Here is a 20,746-nt window from a genome sequence, read left to right on the forward strand (position 1 = left end):
ATTTCCCCAACCCCACCGAGCCAACATGTCTCCATCCAACCCATCCCCCAATTCCGGAAATCATGTTTTCCACCTCTTCCCACCCCCTAGCATCTAGTCACTCATCATCCCCCGGACTCCCCACCCTCCCTCCCGGCAACCAGAGAAAACTCTCCCCATACCACCCCTTCCCCATGGGGCTGAAAGCGAAGAAAGTAAAACATTATTGAAATAGGTGTACACTGAACACAAAAATAAACGCAACATGTAAAGTGTCAGTCCCATGTTTCATGAGCTGAAATAAAAGATCACATATATTTTCCCATACGCACAAAAAGCTTGTGTCTCTCATATTCTTTGCACAAATTTGTTTACATCAGTGAGAATTTCTCCTTTGCCAAGATAATCCATCCATCTGACAGGTGTGGCATAAAAAGGAGCATTATATCAATTGACAGATTTCCTTATGAACTTTAACTCAGTGAAATTGTCGACATTTTTTAATTTTTTATTTTTTTTTTTGCTCTAGTCGGCTGGCCCTCGCTACATATTCGTCGCCAGACCCACTGGCTCCAGGTCATCTACAAGTCCATGCTAGGTAAAGCTCCGCCTTATCTCAGTTCACTGGTCACGATGGCAACACCCATCCGTAGCACGCGCTCCAGCAGGTGTATCTCACTGATCATCCCTAAAGCCAACACCTCATTTGGCCGCCTTTCGTTCCAGTACTCTGCTGCCTGTGACTGGAACGAATTGCAAAAATCGCTGAAGTTGGAGACTTTTATCTCCTCACCAACTTCAAACATCAGCTATCTGAGCAGCTAACCGATCGCTGCAGCTGTACATAGTCTATTGGTAAATAGCCCACCCATTTTCACCTACCTCATCCCCATACTGTTTTTATTTATTTACTTTTCTGCTCTTTTGCACACCAATATCTCTACCTGTACATGACCATCTGATCATTTATCACTCCAGTGTTAATCTGCAAAATTGTAACTATTCGTCTACCTCCTCATGCCTTTTGCACACATTGTATATAGACTCCCCCTTTGTTTTCTACTGTGTTATTGACTTGTTAATTTGTTTATTCCATGTGTAACTCTGTGTTGTCTGCTCACACTGCTATGCTTTATCTTGGCCAGGTCGCAGTTGTAAATGAGAACTTGTTCTCAACTAGCCTACCTGGTTAAATAAAGGTGAAAAAAAAAAAAAAAAAAAAAAAAAAAAATCCATTTAGATATACACTGCTCAAAAAATAAAGGGAACACTTAAACAACAAAATGTAACTCCAAGTCAATCACACTTCTGTGAAATCAAACTGTCCACTTAGGAAGCAACACTGATCGACAATACATTTCACATGCACATTATAGGCAATTAGCAAGACATCCCCAATAAAGGAGTGGTTCTGCAGGTGGTAACCACAGACCACTTCTCAGTTCCTATGCTTCCTGGCTGATGTTTTGGTCACTTTTGAATGCTGGCGGTGCTTTCACTCTAGTGGTAGCATGAGACGGAGTCTACAACCCACACAAGTGGCTCAGGTAGTGCAGCTCATCCAGGATAGCACATCAATGCGAGCTGTGGCAAGAAGGTTTGCTGTGTCTGTCAGCATAGTGTCCAGAGCATGGAGGCGCTACCAGCAGACAGGCCAGTACATCAGGAGACGTGGAGGAGGCTGTAGGAGGGCAACAACCCAGCAGCAGGACCACTACCTCCGCCTTTGTGCAAAGAGGAGCAGGAGGAGCACTGCGAGAGCCCTGCAAAATGACCTCCAGCAGTCCACAAATGTGCATGTGTCTGCTCAAACGGTCAGAAACAGACTCCATGAGGGTGGTATGAGGGCCCGACGTCCACAGGTGGGGGTTATGCTTACAGCCCAACACCGTGCAGGACGTTTGGCATTTGCCAGAGAACACCAAGATTGGCAAATTCGCCACTGGCGCCCTGTGCACTTCACAGATGAAAGCAGGATCACACTGAGCACATGTGACAGACGTGACAGTCTGGAGACGCCGTGGAGAACGTTCTGCTGCCTGCAACATCCTCCAGCATGACCGGTTTGGCGGTGGGTCAGTCATGGTGTGGGGTGGCATTTCTTTGGGGGGCCGCACAGCCCTCCATGTGCTCGCCAGAGGTAGCCTGACTGCCATTAGGTACCGAGATGAGATCTTCAGACCCCTTGTGAGACCACATGCTGGTGCGGTTGGCCCTGGGTTCCTCCTAATGCAAGACAATGCTAGACCTCATGTGGCTGGAGTATTTCAACAGTTCCTGCAAGAGGAAGGCATTGATGCTATGGACTGGCCCACCCGTTCCCCAGACCTGAATCCAATTGAGCACATCTGGGACATCATGTCTCGCTCCATCCACCAACGCCACATTGCACCACAGACTGTCCAGGAGTTGGCGGATGCTTTAGTCCAGGTCTGGGAGGAGATCCCTCAGGAGACCATCCATCACCTCATCAGGAGCATGCCCAGGCGTTGTAGGGAGGTCATACAGGCACGTGGAGGCCACACACACTACTGAGACTCATTTTGACATGTTTTAAGGACATTACATCAAAGTTGGATCAGCCTGTAGTGTGGTTTTCCACTTTAATTTTGAGTGTGACTCCAAATCCAGACCTCCATGGGTTGATAAATTTGATTTCCATTGATAATTTTTGTGTGATTTTGTTGTCAGCACATTCAACTATGTATTTAATACGAATATTTAATTCATTCAGATCTAGGATGTGTTATTTTAGTGTTCCCTTTATTTTTTTGAGCAGTGTATATATATATACATATATATACACCGTTCAAGTCGGAAGTTTACATACACTTAGTTTGGAGTCATTAAAACGAATTTTTCAACCACTCTACAAATTTCTTGTTAACAAACTATAGTTTTGGCAAGTCGGTTAGGACATCTACTTCGTGCATGACACAAGTCATTTTTCCAACAATTGTTTACAGACAGATTATTTCACTTGTAATTCACTTACAGTAATAATTCCAGTGGGTCAGAAGTTTACATACACTAAGTTGACTGTGCCTTTAAACAGCTTGGAAAATTCCAGAAAATGATGTCATGGTTTCAGAAGCATCTGTTTGGCTAATTGACATCATTTGAGGCAATTGGAGGTGTACCTGTGGATGTATTTCAAGGCCTCTTTGCTTGACATCATGGGAAAAGCAGAAGAAATCAGCCAAAACCTCAGAAAAAGATTTGTAGACCTCCGCAAGTCTGGTTCATCCTCGGGAGCAATTTCCAAATGCCTGAAGGTACCACGTTCATCTGTACAAACAATAGTACGATAAGTATAAACACCATGAGAACACGCAGCCGTCATACCGCTCAGGAAAGAGATGCATTCTGTCTCGTAGAGATGAACGTACTTTGGTGCGAAAAGTGCAAATCAATACCAGGAAACGGGTACTATATCCACAGTAAAACGAGTCCTATCTTGACATAAAGGCCGCTCAGCAAGGAAGAAGCCACTGCTCCAAAACCGCCATAAAAAAGCCAGACTACGTTTTGCAACTGCACATGGGGACAAAGATCGTACTTTTTTGAGAAATGTCCTCTGTTCTGATGAAACAAAAATAGAACTGTTTGGCCATAATGACCATCGTTATGCTTGGAGGATAAAGGGGGAGGCTTGCAAGCCGAAGAACACCATCCCAAACGTGAAGCAAGGGGGTGGCAGCATCATGTTGTGGGGCTGCTTTGCAGCAGGAGGGACTGGTGCACTTCACAAAATATATGGCATTATGAGGGATGAAAATACGTGGATATATTGAAGCAACATCTCAAGACATCAGTCAGGAAGTTAAAGCTTGGTCGCAAATGGGTCTTCCAAATGGACAATGACCGCAATAATACTTCCAAAGTTGTGGCAAAATGGCTTTAGGACGACAAAGTCAAGGTATTGGAGTGGCCATCACAAAGCCCTGACCTCAATCCTATATAAAATTTGTGGGCAGAACTGAAATAGATCTTACACCAGCTCTGTCAGGAGGAATGGGACAAAATTCACCCAACTTATTGTGGGAAGCTTGTGGAAGGCTACACGAAAAGTTTGAACCAAGTTAAACAATTTAAAGGCAATGCTACCAAATACTAATTGAGTGTATGTAAACTTCTGACCCACTGGGAATATGATGAAAGAAATAAAAGCTGAAATAAATCATTCTTTCTACTATTATTCTGAGATTTCACATTTTTAAAATAAAGTTGTGATCCAAACTGACCTAAGACAGGGAATTTTTACTAGGATTAAATGTCAGAAATTGTGAAAAAGTGAGTTTAAATGTATTTGGCTAAGGTGTATGTAAACTTCCGACTTCAACTGTATATACACTTTTGTACAGTTAACAGTTGGGAGTTGGGGACAATTTCATCCTAAAATGTTTCCTTGGCGTTAAATACAGTCTGTGAACAAGCTTTACATTTAAAAATGGATTGTTTGGATTACAGGATGCCAAGGTCATATTTTGCCAAGTTCTGTTCCAGTTAAAGGGTGGACCGTGCTTTTTTAATGTCTAGCTCAGAATATGAGCTTTCCAAAAGTTGTTTATATACTGAGTGTACAAAACGTTATGAATACCTGTTCTTTCAATAACATAGAGTGACCAGTTGATTAGTGGTGAAAGCTATGATCCCGTATTGTCACTTGTTAAATCCACTTCAAACAGTGTAGATGAAGTGGAGGAGAAGGTTAAAGAAGGATGTTTAAGCCTTGAGAAAATTGAGACCTGGATTGTGTTTTTGTGCAATTCAGAGGGTGAATGGGCAAGACAAAATATTTGAACCTTTGAACAGGGTATGGTAGTAGGTGTCATGCGCACTGGTTTGTTTTAAGAACTGCAAAGCTGCCGGGTTTTTCACGCTCAACAGTTTCCTCTGTGTGTTAACTATGGTCCACCACCAAAAGGCAGCTAACTTGATACAACTGTGGGAAGGGGGGGTACAATTTGCACTGAGTGGACAATGTTTTCTACACTCAGTTAATATAATAAGGATCAGTCCTTTTGGGTGAACAGATCATTTATTTATAAAATGTATTTATAAATCACATCATTGGAAGGTTTGCTAATTAGGTTTCCCAAGGGACCTAACTAGTAAATTCCACATTTGGACCATTAGGGGGATGCAAAAGGCTGCCATCCAGATCGCAAGGCATTATGGTGAAATATTGGGCATGCCATTTTGATTTTCCAGTTACATTGGAAAATGTAACTGCGACAAATAGAAGTTGTGTGAGCAATAATAATACTTTACATTGTTTAAGGGATATATCAGTGAAGACCACCATTTCCAGGGCAATAGGAGACACCATATTTCTCTATATACTCAGCGAGGGGACAGAAGAATCATGTCTTAACCAATTTAGGATGGGGCGACATGCTAGTGCCTGGAAATCCAATTACATTTTGGTACGGATAGTCCTCCTACGTCTTTCCCTCTTTGTAAATGTGTTAATTTTATCCGGGTTCGCTTACCTTGCCATATAAATGTTGAATCCACACTATGAATTTTATCCCAACAGCCAGAAGGGGGAGCAATGGGTAGCATTGAACTACAGAAATTCAGCCATGGCAATATAAATCATTTTGACAGTAGATATTCTGCCGGTTAAAGCAACTGGAATCTTATTCCATCTACTGAGGTCGGATTGAATTGATTTGAGCGTTCTGTTAAAGTTTCTGGCAATGGTTTTATCTAAGGAAGGAAATATATCTACTCCCAAATATTTAAAGGTGCTACACATAGGAATTTCTACTTATGTTTTGCATTGTAATTTCAGTAAATGTGCATAATATATCTGCAGCAATAGTGGGATAATAGTGTTTCACAGTACTACTTACCTGCCAATGCTGTGATTGGTTGTGATTTTCGCATATTGATTTCTCTCGCCTGAGCGGCATTTGTTGTCGAAATTGGAAAGCTGTTTTGACTTTGTTGCTGTGTTATCTAGTGGGAATCGGAACAAACTGCCAATGTAAAAATCACTCTGTAATTTCCTGGTTGCTAAAATTCTACACTGTTTGCTCAATTTCAGTTTATCTGAGAAAACAAACATTGAATAGTGTAGGGAATCATTGTACCATCTATATCACTGTGAAATATATTTTCAATACCAGAACATTTCGTTTTTACAGCGGTTGAAACTGGTGGATGATAACTGAAATTAAAGGCTCAAAAACGAGTCTCCACCATGTTACAGGGAAATGGGATGCGGGGGAGGGGGAGGGGAGAGATTTGTTTTGAATACAGCCTAGTGCTGTTTCAGTTCACCTAAATTCTGAGAAATTCTTTGGGTATTACCTTTAAAACTGGTAATAATATGGATTCCGTGAGTATAGATGGAGGCCTCCATTGGGGTTTTGAGAGGCAGCACGGCTGATTTTGTTAGTTTAAATGTAGAAATTCAGATCCATTTATTTATAATCTTCATTGTGTTTGAGAGCGATTGAGACACATTGTCTAGATATGGTAAAATATCATGTGCGTATAATGAGATGAAATGATCAGTAGATTTGAGGGACATTTGTGTTATTTCCTTCTATTGACCTGGGCCAGGGGTGCCATGGATAATTAAAAAAGGAAAGGAGAAATTAGATTGCCTTGTCTGATGCTTCTAGTGATTCTGAACAGAGCAGAGCAGATATTACCTGTTATAACTATGGCTGAGGGATTGCTATATAGCACTTTAATCATATTAATGAAATTGGAGACAATTCCCATATGTTCCAAGACAGACCAGAGATATGACCATTCTAGTCTATCAAAAGGAGCTGTTGAACATTTTGCCAAATCACAGTGGGACTGTTCAATATTATAACACAAGAATGCATATTCAGTGGATCTTTCCCTTGTTCTTATGTTACTGTAATGCTAACAAAACAATCCCTCTATTTTGACAAGACTTTTGGAACGACTGTCTCATGTCTACTGACTTATGACAGATGACTATCACCTACTTCCTTCTCTACGTTTCCATCACTGCTTTGGCACCCTTCTAGGATAACTAGGAGTCTGTGGAAAAACACTTTCCTGGCCAACACACAAAGCCAATGTAAACAAACACCTGTCTGCTAACATGCATATCAATTAGTCTGATTTAAATCAGCCAACATTACACCTAATCTGATACACAATTTACTCAGTTGCAGGATGCGTTAATCAGCTATAATTGTGTGTATGGGTACATTACCGTATTAACCAATCTCATTCTTCTCTAAAATACATATCTTTGGCTCTTTGGCCTGGAGGTTTGCTATCATGTCTTAACAACTATACTAACCATGAGCTCATGTGTTTGGCCTGTGTGGTGTCTGTGTTGATTTCTCAGGTGTTTTAAGCATAGCCACACACACACACGCACGCACGCACACACACGCACTCAGTCGGGTCACTGCGTCATTGGAGGGGCTAATGAGAGTCTAATGCCCTGATAACACCAGGGAGTCTACTGCAGTATGGCCAAGATAAGCAGTGCAGCTCTGGACTTGGCCGGCCTGCTACAACATTGCACACTAGGATATTAGGTGTAATCTAAATCACTTGTGAAACGCTTTGATACTTCAGCAACACAGAGCCTAAATTAAATCAAAGTTAGAAGGGTGTGTGTTAGGCAATCTTGTGATGGTGGTGGAGGGGTCACTGTACAGTACTGTATTGTAGTCTAGAGGGTGTGTGTGTTTGTGTTTGTGTAGAAAGCATCATTAACATCAGTAATACAGTAGGCTAGCCTTGGCTCTTCTGTTCAAACTAAATTAGTTGGAATCTTGAACGTCCCTGACTTCAGAGTTTGTTTTTAGGGGTGAGTGGGAGGGTAACGTAATCAGTTACTGTACCCAGATGCAGTTTATAGAGCCAAGCCTAAGAACAACAACAGTGACAGCCCTCAGAGCTAAAGGCACAACGCCCACATAAAGAAGCAATAAAAAAAAGCCACACAGCGGGTTTTAATCTGATCTGTAATGTGTTTTCACCCCACTGCCAAAGGTCACGGATGTTTGAAAATCACTCTGTGAGATGTGTTAAATTGTATGGTCCTTCCACGAAATCTCACCCAGCCAAATGGTTGTTTTTTCGACCCATAGTTAGGTCCATCAGCAGCTCATGAACTGAGTTCATGTAAATAAGCTGTTCCAATGACTAATGTCTTGCTGATGTTTCACAAGCGTTAACTCAGGGATGACAGAGCTCTTTTTTAAAGGGGGCATCCACTGGGAGATCGATCAAACAGAACTGTTGGCGCCACCCACCGTGAACCCATTCACACACAAGTACACACATATATACACTTACACACACAAACATGTAGGTACACATATATGCATGTATCCACTTACAGGAACAAACATATACACACATACAATAACAAATTCATGCATTTGCACGGACAAGCACACACACACACACACACACACACACACACACACACACACACACATATGTCACTCTGTTTGACACAGAGCCCTATGAGCCTAAACAAAGAGGTAAAGTAGCCCTGGTTTAGGTAAACACTCGCTGCTGGCTGTCCTCTAACCCAGTGGGTCCCAAACTGTGGGGCGCGTCCGATGGGAAGCCAAGGGGGAACACAGTCCTGCATTAAACTTACTCTTGAAAGTTGTAATAGTAGAATGCACAAGGTGCAATTTTGAGATGGGGTAGTGCATTATCAGTTCCTCTTGTCATGTTAGTCATTGCATACCTTAGAGAGCTATTTATAACAGAAATGTCCAGATCAGCTAGCCCATGTCAGCTAACGTTTTTTTCATGTAGGTTTTTTAGTCACTCAAATATCACGTGAATACACATTAGACATTTAAAACGACACATTGTTCTTTGCACCCCATGAAAAAATTATAGAATTGCAGAAAATGACTTTTAAACCTGCAAAATTCTCTCCACCAACAAGAGGGGTGTTGACAGTTTGTGTCATGAACAGTGCTTATGCCCATAGAAATAGATATGGTGTGTGTGCGCAGGCGGGCGGGGGGGGCATACTCTATTGAAGTGCAGTGCAGTTCACTAGTTCCAGTTCAAATACACTCTTTTAACTTGTTCTGGTTTTAACCACACACCAGGAGTTGACTATATGTACATAACCATTCAAATGTTTGGGGTCACTTAGAAATGTCCTTGTTTCTGAAAGAAAAGCACATTTTTTGTCCATTAAAATAACATCAAATTGATCAGAAATACAGTGTAGACATTGTTAATGTTGTAAATGAGGCTGATGAAATTAGGCTTGTCACCGAAAACTCTCACTAACTTTTACAGATGCACAATCGAGAGCATCCTGTCAGGCTGTATCACCATCTGGTATGGCAACTGCTCCGCCCACAACCGTAAGGCTCTCCAGAGGGTAGTGCGGTCTGCACAACGCATCACCGGGGGCAAACTACCTGCCCTCCAGGACACCTACACCACCGATGTCACAGGAAGGCCAAAAAGATCATCTAGGAGAACAACCACCCGAGCTACTGCCTGTTCACCCCGCTATCATCCAGAAGGCGAGGTCAGTACAAGTGCATCAAAGCTGGGACCGAGAGACTGAAAATCAGCGTCTATCTCAAGGCCATCAGACTGTTAAACAGCCATCATTAACATTGAGTGGTTGCTGCCAACATGCTGACTCAAATCTCTAGCCACTTTAATAATTAAAAAGTGGATGTAATAAATGTATCACTCGTCACTTTAAACAATGACACTTTATATAATGTTTACATACCCTACATTACTCATCTCATATGTATATACTGTACTCTATACCATCTACTGCGTCGTGCCTATGCCGTACGGCCATCACTCATCCATATATTTATGTGTACATATTCTTATTAATTCCTTTAGACTTGTGTGTATAAGGTAGATGTTGTTAAAATGTTAGTTTACTTGTTAGATATTATTACACGGTCGGAACTAGAAGCACAAGCATTTTGCTACACTCACATTAACATCTGCTAACCATGTGTATGTGACCAATAACATTTGATTTGATTTGATTTTAGATTGTTCCACAAATAAGGTGCAAGAAAACTAAAAGCTGATTTACCTAATTCAGTAGAGACCAAAGGAATTTCCAGAGTTAACCATTACTGAGATGGAGTGTGGTAACTCGGATGTCTAAAGTTTAGTAAAGATGTTAGGTACAGTGTATCAGCCTACGTGACATCAAAGAGCGCCAACCCACTTTCTGGTAGAGACTGCAGTGAAGAGTACAAAAATTGTTGCCCGTAGTAAAGTGCAGTGCGCTTTGATAATTTGCATCTAACGGCTTTAACAAAGTGGCAGCTGGGTTCATATAGATGATGTCGCCATAGTCTAGGACTGATAGGCACGTTGACGGAATAATCAGCTTTCTACTATTTATTTAGCGAGAGGCAGGAGCTATTTCTATCCTTAGCTTCTTAACTAACTCATCAATATGCTTTTTAAAGACAGCTTTTCATCTATCCAGATGCCCAGATATTTGTAAACAGGGACATGATCAATATGGACACCATCCAAAGTACATATGCTGAAATCAGAGTTATTTCTTTTCACTCTAGAGAACAACATATACTTCGTTTTAGCTGCATTGAATACTAATTTCAGGTCAATAAAGGTTTTATGTAATACAATGAAGGCAAACTTTAGTTCAAATAGAGCCTGATCAACCTTGAGGGCAATAGCATACACAACAGTATCGTCGGCATACAAGTACAGGTTACAGTTTTTTACAGACAAGTCGATATTGTTAATGCAAACAGTAAATGTACAGGACCCAGAATCGACCCCTGCAGGACACCTTTCACACCTTTTTCAGATACAGAGGGCTCAGATGGAGCAGACCGTTTTTATTTACCCCCATTTAAAGCCAATGGCAGGAATGGAAGGTATAAAATTCCCAGACAAGCACTGAATCTCCTGCATTCTCTCCCCATCTCTCTTAATGAAAATGGCACTAGACAGAGGCACACACACACAAACAAACAAGCGCTTGCCCATACATACCCACACATTGAGAAACCCAATCTCAGACCATGCTGTGTTTTGTGACTGGCATAAAAAAACAGGAATCCTCTGTTATAAAATAACACTATTACTCAAACTCTGTAGACAGAAGCAGAGAACAGAGAGTAGCCTGTCTACATGCCTCATGTTGTTTTGAATGGAAATAGTTCAATGTCAAGTCAAACCTGACAGAATGGAGATGATAGTATCAGGGAGTTCCTCTACTGTTGGGCTGAACATGATACCATAAGTCTGGATATGATCTATAGCTCAGAACAATTATACGTCCCAAATGTTGCTTTATGTAGCCAGATACTGAGAGTGGAATCCTGAGAATTATTTTCCCACTGGAAAGTAAACTCAAGGCAGGTAATCAATGTTGTTTTGCCTTGGTTGACAAGATAACAATAACAAATACAGCACTCAGGTTACTATTCTGGAAATACTTCTAAATCACACCATTAGGGCCATAGCACTGTACACTGCACAGGACAATATCCTCAATAATCAAACCAGTTACCCTCCCTGCTGTAGTCTACCTCACAACCTCATTCCCATGGCACAGAACCAGGCAAGAGAGAGAAGGCGAGAGAGACACATGTGAGTGTTTAAGCCTGCTTATCTTGTGACAGAGAGAGAAGGGCCATACCTAAAACCTCCATGAGACAGAACAGTGGAAGGAAAATGTACAAGTCAATCTCTCCATCAGTAAGATCTGTGTCTCACATGGTTTCAGATGAGAGGAGTGTGGGTCAGAAGCCTTAGTGTATACATTACAGGAACTGGACTCCATGTTCTTTCACATTGACTGTCAGGTGCTGGGATGATGTTCTTGAAATGTAAGATTGAAATTGAAACAAATTCGCCATAGCACAGTGTATTGGTGATTTTCTTTAACCATAGGGAAAAATAATAATATAACAAACTGTCCATTTTGTGAGAAATTAAACATGTTGCAAAGGTTACCTACAGGGTTGCAAATATTGCAGGTTCGATTTAAATTGAGCCATCCTATAGCTAAAATCCTTTCCATTTGAATTCACAGAGTTATTAAATGACTGGAAACATTGAGAGTGTGAAACAATGAAGTGTATCTGGAAGCTGTAGGCCTACAACAGTAAAGCAGCACCATCCAGTACTCCTCTGACCTTTACAGCAGATGGTCCTATGTTGTGCCTGGGCTTTTCCTGCTGCAGTATTTAAAAACTGTAGAGTTGATTGACGCATTAGTGGGTCAATCTAAGAAACATAATAAAAAAAGCCCCATCAAAATCCATTAGTTTAAGCTAAAGATCTGTTTTTTGCATTGGATGCGTCTCAACCCACCGCATCCGCCGATGTCGCACTTCCGCATTTGCTGTTAAAGGTGGCAGAGCTAGAGCAGTGTTTGTCAGAACATGAGACATCCCGAAAATCGGTCCTCTCCCGAAAACATCTGTAGCATCCAAATCTACAAGCTATGGAGGGCTCAGGGGACTCGTCAGAAGTTGTGCCAACTTCTGTTTGTAGCGTCCGAAGCGTTTGGGCTACAAACTAATGTGACCCCACTGTAGAAAGGGGAGATTCTAACAAACACAATTGTGTTTTTTCATTTTGCTCTATGATCCCCACAAGTGTCACGGGACTTGTCTGAAGGTCTGAAGTTTAAAAAATATTTATGGAAGTATGAAGGTACTGTAGTTTTGTGCCTATCCGAAAAAGGGGTTAAATATGTGTACAAAAAATATATATGTATTTCCTGGGCTTTCTTGTATATCCTAGATATATGACAAAAAAAAATAAAACATGTTCATTAAGATTTATTTTTGACTGTCTATTTTTGCATTTATGAATTTGTTATTAATTTTGTTTCTCTGGGCTATAATAGTAAAGTCCATATACAGTTGAAGTCAGAAGTTTACATACACCTTAGCCAAATACATTTAAACTCAGTTTTTCACAATTCCTGACATTTTAATCCTAGTAAAAATTCCCTGTCTTAGGTCAGTTGGGATCACCACTTTATTTTAAGAATGTGAAATGTCAGAATAATAGTAGGGATTTATTTCTGATTTATTTCAGCTTTTATTTCTTTCATCACATTCCCAGTGGTCAGAAGTTTACATACACTCAGTTAGTATTTGGTAGCATTGCCTTTAAATTGTTTAACTTGGGTCAAACGTTTCGGGTAGCCTTCCACAAGCTTCCCACAATAAGTTGGGTGAATTTTGTCCCATTCCTCCTGACAGAGCTGGTGTTACTGAGTCAGGTTTGTAAGCCTCCTTGCTCGCACACGCTTTTTCAGTTCTGCCCACAAATCTGTGGGGGCTTTGTGATGGCCACTCCAATACCTACACTTTGTTGTCCTTAAGCCATTTCGCCACAGCTTTGGAAGTATGCTTGGGTCATTGTCCATTTGGAAGACCCATTTGCGACCAAGCTTTAACTTCCTGACTGATGTCCTGAGATGTTGCTGATGATGATGTTTGTGGAAACACGTCACAAATGTATTTCTGTTCTAGTGCTGCCATGTATTCTCCCTGTATAATAAGTGAGCACACACAAACACTCATTACTGAAATTGTCTCGTCAGATGTCAGTGGTTCTGCAACACATGACATCTTGGTTTATAACCAAATACAGCAACCCACACCAGGAAAGGTCTTCAAAGTCTCTTTTCAGGATTACTTACTGAATGACAGGGTGTGGAGCAGACTTGGTTATGGATAATTGGCTAAATGAACAACTTGTTGCTCTCTATCTCTTAGGAGAACAGAGGTGGTGGGCATGGAACAAACCCATTTGTCTGATTTTATCCCCTTGCTACCAAGTCCTAGATTAAACACCCCACCAACTATCACAGAAGAAAACCCAGGTCCGGAAGGTCTCAGTAGTGTGAGTGGTGTGCGTACTATTGTATATCATAGTTATCTTTTTGTTTTCTCATGATTCATTTGGGTTGCTGCCCTGGGGCTCTGTGGGATCTGTTTGTGAACAGAGCCCCAGGACCAGCTTGCTTAGGGGGCTCTTCTCCAGGTTCATCTCTCTGTAGGTGATGGATTTGTATTGGAAGGTTTGGGAATCTCTTCCATTTAGGTGGTTGTAGAATTGAACATCTCTTTTCTGGATTTTGATCATTAGCAGGTATCAGCCTAATTCTGCTCTGCATATATTATTTTGTGTTTTACGTTGTACACTGAGGATATTTTATATATATATATTATATCTCAATTTGGTGTTTGTTCCATTTTGTGAATTCTTGGTTGGTGAGTGGACCCCAGACCTCACAACCATAAAGGTTCTATAACTGATTAAAGTATTTTTAGCCAGATCCTAATTGGTATGTCAAATTGTAGGTTCCTTTTGATGGCATAGAAGGCCCTTGTTGCCTTGCCCTTCTCTCTCTCTCTCTCTCTCTCTCAAACCTTCTCTCTCTGTCTCTCTCTCTCTTTGCCTGTCCCTCTCTCTCTTTCTTTCTCTCTCAACCCTTCTCTCTCTCTTTGTGCCTCCCTCTCTGATTGTGTGTCTCTGTCTCTGTCTCTCTCTCTCTCTCTCTCGCTCTCTTTGTGTGTCCCCCCCGGAACATTTACCAGCAGTCACCAACCGTAGAGCTCTGTTCCTAATCCGAAACAAAAGCTTATCTGGTTCTATCAACTAATTTGGGCAGAAAGCCAGGCCTGAGCACACAGCCTGCTCCGCTCTGATTGCTGTAGGGTACTCCAAAGCGCTGATGAGATCCAGATGTGCGTGTGTGTGTATGTGTCTGTTTCTGTGTGTCTGTGTGCGCGCCTGCTGCCTTGTGAAAACAAGCTGTCTGTCTCGGCCTTGATCGTGGCTTCGTCACGAGAGATGAAGGGAGGAGCTCCATCAGACTGAGAGAGACAATGAAAGACAACAAGGGAATAAAGAGGGAAAGAGAGAGAGAGAGAACTAAAACAGCTAAACCTGTGTGCACTGGTATTAAGTCAAGATATTTATTTAAGAGGTGGGTTATACCCAAGTTTGGAGATACTCTGGGAGGGAATCCGCTAGGCCTCCACTATGCTGTCATGTCTCGAGTCAGTAGGCCTCCACTATGCTCTCATGACTCCAGTCTGTAGGCCTCCACTATGTTGTCATGTCTCCAGTCTGTAGGCCACATCTATGTTGTCATGTCGACTGTAAGCCTCCACTAAGATGTCATGTCTCCAGTCTGTAGGCCTCCATTTTGATGTCATGTCTCCAGTCTGTTGGCCTCCACTATCATGTCATGTCTAAGGTCCGTAGGCCTCCACTATGTTGTCATGTCTCCAGTCTGTAGGCCTCCACTATATTGTAATGTCTCCAGTCTGTAGGCATCCACTATATTGTAATGTCTCCAGTCTGTAGGCATCCACTATGTTGTCATGCCTCCAGTCTGTAGGCCTCCACTATGATGTCATGTCTCCAGTTTGTAGGCCTCCACTATGCTGTCATGTCCCCAGTCTGCAGGCCTCTACTTTGTTGTAATGTCTCCAGTCTGTAGTTCTCCACCATGTTGTAATGTCTCCAGTCTGTAGGTCTCCACTATGATGTCATGTCTCCAGTCTGTAGTTCTCCACCATGTTGTAATGTCTCCAGTCTGTAGGTCTCCACTATGATGTCATGTCTCCAGTTTGTAGGCCTCGACTATGTTGTCATGTCCCCAGTTTGTAGGTCTCCACTATGTTGTCATGTCTTCAGTCTGTAGGCCTCTTCTGTGTTGACATGTCTCCGGTCTGTAGGCTTTCACTTGATTCCATGTCTCTAGGTCTCCACCATGATGTCATGTCTCCAATCTGTAGGCCTCTACTATGTTGTAATGTCTCCAGTCTCTAGGCCTCCACCACGATGTTATGTCTGAAGTCTCTAGACATCCAATATGTTTTTATGTCTCCAATCAGTAAATCTTCAGTCTGTAGTCCTCCACTATGATGTCATGTCTCCAGTCTGTATACCTCTAGTCTGTAGGCCTTCATTATGTTGCCATGTCTCCAGTCTGTAGGTCTCCAGTCTGTAGGCCTCCACCTTGATGTCATGTCTCCAGTCTATAGACCTCCACTATGTTGTCTTGTCTCCAGTCTGTAGGCCTCCACAATGTCATCAAGTGTCCAGACTGTCATGTCTGGGTACTAATGTGACTGATCTCAAGGAGAAGAGAGCCTGCACTGTTTCCTCCCAGCTGGCCTCAGTCTCCATACACACTCCCAATAACTTTACACTACTGCCATGAGAGAGAGAAAGAGAGAGAGAGAGAGAGAGTGCAAAAGAGAGCGAGAGAGAGCGCAAAAGAGAGCGAGAGAGAGCGCAAAAGAGAGCGCAAAAGAGAGCGAGAGAGAGCGCAAAAGGGAGCGAGAGAGAGCACAAAAGGGAGCGAGAGAGAGCACAAAAGGGAGCGAGAGAGAGCGAAAGAGAGCGAGAGAGAGCAAAAGAGAGAGAAAGAGAGAGAGCAAAAGAGAGAGAGCAAGAGAGAGAGAGAGCAAAAGAGAGAGAGAGCAAAAGAGAGAGAGCAAAAGAGAGAGAGAGAGCAAGAGAGAGAGAGAGCAAAAGAGAGAGAGAGAGCAAAAGAGAGAGAGCAAAAGAGAGAGAGAGAGCAAAAGAGAGAGCAAAAGAGGGAGCGAGAGAAAGAGGCCTCCTACTCTCAAGACCAGTGCAACAATCAGCCGTGTGTATTATTCCATCCCCTGTGTGTTTATATGCAACAAATGAAAATGGAAATATCTTGGTTCTAAATCCCTAGCATGGAAACAGTTCGGTTCTAGGCCCTCTCCTCTTTTCTCTTCACACCAAGTCACTCGGCTCTGTCAACCCAACGATGCAGTAATCAATGTCAATGTATTACTAAAATAAGGTAGAACAAAAACATACTGTACAATAAATACAAATATGAAATAAAAGAACACGAGAAAGTAAGTATGCTATATACGTGCAGAGAGACAAAAATGAAATTCAAGTGTCAATTCGTGAAGCTATTTTGTTTGCTATTTAGCAGTCTTATGGCTTGGGGATGGAAGCGTTTTAGGAGCCTGTTGGGGGCGGCAGGGTAGCCTAGTGGTTAGAGCGTTGGACTAGTAACCGGAAGGTTGCAAGTTTAAAACCCCCGAGCTGACAAGGTACAAATCTGTTGTTCTGCCCCTGAACAAGGCAGTTAAACCCACTGTTCCTAGGCCGTCATTGAAAATAAGAATTTGTTCTCAACTGACTTGCCTAGTTAAATAAAGGTAAAATAAATAAATAAATATACAAGGTCAGTGATAGAGGTGTATAGGGGTAAGGTGACTAGGCATCAGCATACATGATAAACAGAGTAGCAGCAGTGTGTGTGTGTGTGTGTGTATGCAAAAGACATGTGTGAGTGTGTAGAGTCCTGTGAGTGTGCAGAGAGACAAAAATGAAATTCAAGCGTCAATTCGTGAAGCTATTTTGTTTGCTATTTAGCAGTCTTATGGCTTGGGGATAGGAGCGTTTTAGGAGCCTGTTGGTGTCAGACTTGATGCACCTGTACCGCTTTCCATGCGAAAGCAGAGAGAAGAGTCTTTAACGACGTGGCTGGAGTCTTTAACGATTTTCCGGGCCTTCCTTTCACACTGCCTGATATAGAGGTCCTGGATGGCAGGGAGCTCGGCCCCAGTGATGTACTGGGCTGTCCGCACCACCCTCTTGTCGTGTCTTTACTATCATTAAACTGAAGACTTTGTTTTTATTAAAGATTCCCTGTAATTAGTTACTCGATTAAACTGAATAATCATGTAACTGTAATTAACTAGGAAGTTGGGGCACCAAGGAAAGTATTCAGATTATAAAGTTATAATTTCCCAATATAACCTTTCAGATATTTTCATATCTGATCAATAGTCTTCTGATTAATGATTTATTTATTTTACCTCACGTTAGTCTCATTCCAAACGTCGGAAATTGTTGGTTATCTGCACGAATCCAGTCTTCACTGTGAGTCATCCATACGTCAATTGTCTTAAATCATTTATTTATTACTAACTAAGTAATTCACAGAAATGCATAAACAAACAGTAAATGTGGTTACATGAAATGATAGAATGTGCCCTAGTGGGCTGAACCGGCATGGCGGCTTGTTAGACAAAGGGGCAATGGGAGTCGACTAAGAAGTCCCTACATCGTTAATTATAACAATTAAAATGCTAATCCCTTACACATGAACGCTCACTCATTCGGGAACAATTGCAATCAATCAATATATTTACGCTCAGTGTGTCGTCTTGATTGCTGGTGAAAAGTCTTTATTTTGTTGAATTGTCCGTCTCTCTCCCTCTCTCTCTCTGTCTTGGTTAGAGGGGATAGTTCAAAGTGACATTCGTTATAGAATGGATGTTTCGGCGGTTGTCGTTCTTCGCATAGTAATCAATATCAAAGACTTGTTCTTATTCTGTCAGTATCGATAGTCTAAGAGTTTAACCACGTGGTATGGTTAAAAGATTCAGCAATGGTCTACAATCTTTGTCCTCCCCTAATGGAGAAAAACATGGTCTGCTGATAATTTCTCAAAGTTGGGTTTTATTCGGAATGGCAAAAAAGGGGCTGTCCCAGGATGTCTGACCCTAACTGGGCTCAGGGGCGGTCCTCTGATTTAGTTCAAATCAAAAGGGAATTGTATTTTTCTTCATTAAACGGTCCACAATCATATTACACCATTATACAAAGTATCATACTCACTCATTCATCTTATACAACAATTAGATGTAAACCTCATATCTGAGGCTAATATATAAACAGCGTTTATGGTAATGTGGCCACACCGTCTCTCCTGAGCTTCCCAAGTTGTGACAAACGCACCAGTTCATAGTGGTTTTTGAGTTTGGCCTAGTATGGTTCTCAATCAGAATCAGCTGTCAATTGTTGTCCCTGATTGAGAATCATACTTAGGTAGCCTGGGTTTCACTTTTGGGTTGTGGGTGTTTGTTTTCCGTGTGAGTGTTTGGTCCACACGGTACTGTTTTCGGTTTTGTATATTCACGTCATCGTTTGTTGTTTTGTTCGAGTGTTCTATTGTCTTTATTAAAAAACATTATGGACACTTACAAAGCTGCGCATTGGTCCTCCGATCCTTCTCGCTACTCCTCCTCAGAAGAGGATGACGAGAACCCTTACACGTAGCTGGATTCTTCGCCGATCTTTTACACTTTCTCTGGAACATGAAATTTGTTCGTACCTAAAGTTCTGTGAGGTGGAAGGATTTCCTTTGTCCTCTGTGAAAGGTTACCCTCTCTCTAATAATGTGTGGCCATGAGGCAGGGTCTTCTGAGGAATTTACGACCTCACAGCAGTCTGGTTGTAGAAGCAGAGAGCGGGGGATGGTGCTCGCTGTACTCAAAGAGGTCAACGTCATGACACTCTGTAGCACCATACCAAGCAAGTAGTAAGATGGTGCCGACAGACATGGCAGCTCTGCTTCTAGCTCCCAAGCAACTTTGCAGTATTTTGTTTTTTTGTGTCATTTCTTACATTATTAGCCCAGAACTTTTTTTGTGTTATTACGTATAGCCGGAAAGAAGGATCTCCTTCCAGAGAGACATCAGGGACTGTAACATACTCTGTTTCACGGTATAAATACTGTCATGGGATATACTGTCCCCATCCATCCAGCCAGCTGGGTTCTCAGTTCATAGCGCAGACAGGAATAAAGAACTATCTGGGAAGAAGAAAGGCGGGGGTGTATGTTTCATGAATAACTGCTCATGGTGTGATTGTGATAACATACATAAACTCAAGTCCTTTTGTTCACCCAACCTAGAATACCTCACAATCAAATGCCGACTGTATTACCTCCCAAAATAATTATCTTCGGTTATAGTCACAGCCATATATATTCCCCCTCAAGCCGATATCACAACGGCCCTCAAGGAACTACACTAGACTTTATGCAAACTGGAAACAACATATCCTGAGGCCGCATTTATTGTAGCTGGGGATTTTAACAAAGCAAATTTGAGGAAAATGCTACTGAAGTTCTATCAACACATTGACTGTAGTACTCGCTTAGGAAAAACATTAGATCACTGCTACTCGCCATTTCGAGATGCCTAGAAGGCCCTACCCAATCCCCCCTTCAGCAAATCAGATCACGACTCAATTTTGCACCTCCCTTCCTACATGCAGAAACTCAAATAGGGAGTACCCGTGCTAAGGTCTATTCAACACTGGTCTGCTGGGAAGTGTTCTGGGTAGCCTCAGAGAATGACATTGACGCTTACATTGACATGGTGACTGAGTTCATCAGGAAGTGTATAGGGGATGTGGTTCCCACACTGTCTATTAAAACCTACCCAAACCAGAAACCCTAGATAGATGGCAGCATTTGCTCAAAACTGAAAGGGCGAACCACTGGGAATACAAACAGTGTAGTTATTCCCTCCGTAAGGCAATCAAACAGGAAAAACGTTAGTACAGAGACAAAGTGAAGTCGCAATTCAATGGTTCAGACACGAGACGTATGTGGCAAGGTCTACAGACAATCACGAATTACAAAGGGTAAACCAGCCACGTCGCAGACACCGACGTCTTGCTCCCAGACAAGCTAAACACCTTCTTCGCTCGTTTTGTGGATAACGGCCCGCTCCCAAGGACTGTGAGCTCTTGTTCTCCGTGGGCGATGTGAGTAAGATATTTACGCTTGTTAACCCTCGGAAGGCTGCCGGCCCAGCATCCCTATCCGTGTCCTCAGAGGATGCGCAGACAAGCTGGCTAGAGTGTTTACGGACATATTCAATCTTTCCCTATCCAGGTTTGCTGTCCCCACTTGCTTCAAGATGTC

Source organism: Oncorhynchus tshawytscha, linkage group LG11 (assembly GCF_018296145.1).
Source record: "Oncorhynchus tshawytscha isolate Ot180627B linkage group LG11, Otsh_v2.0, whole genome shotgun sequence".
NCBI classification, from domain to species: domain Eukaryota; kingdom Metazoa; phylum Chordata; class Actinopteri; order Salmoniformes; family Salmonidae; genus Oncorhynchus; species Oncorhynchus tshawytscha.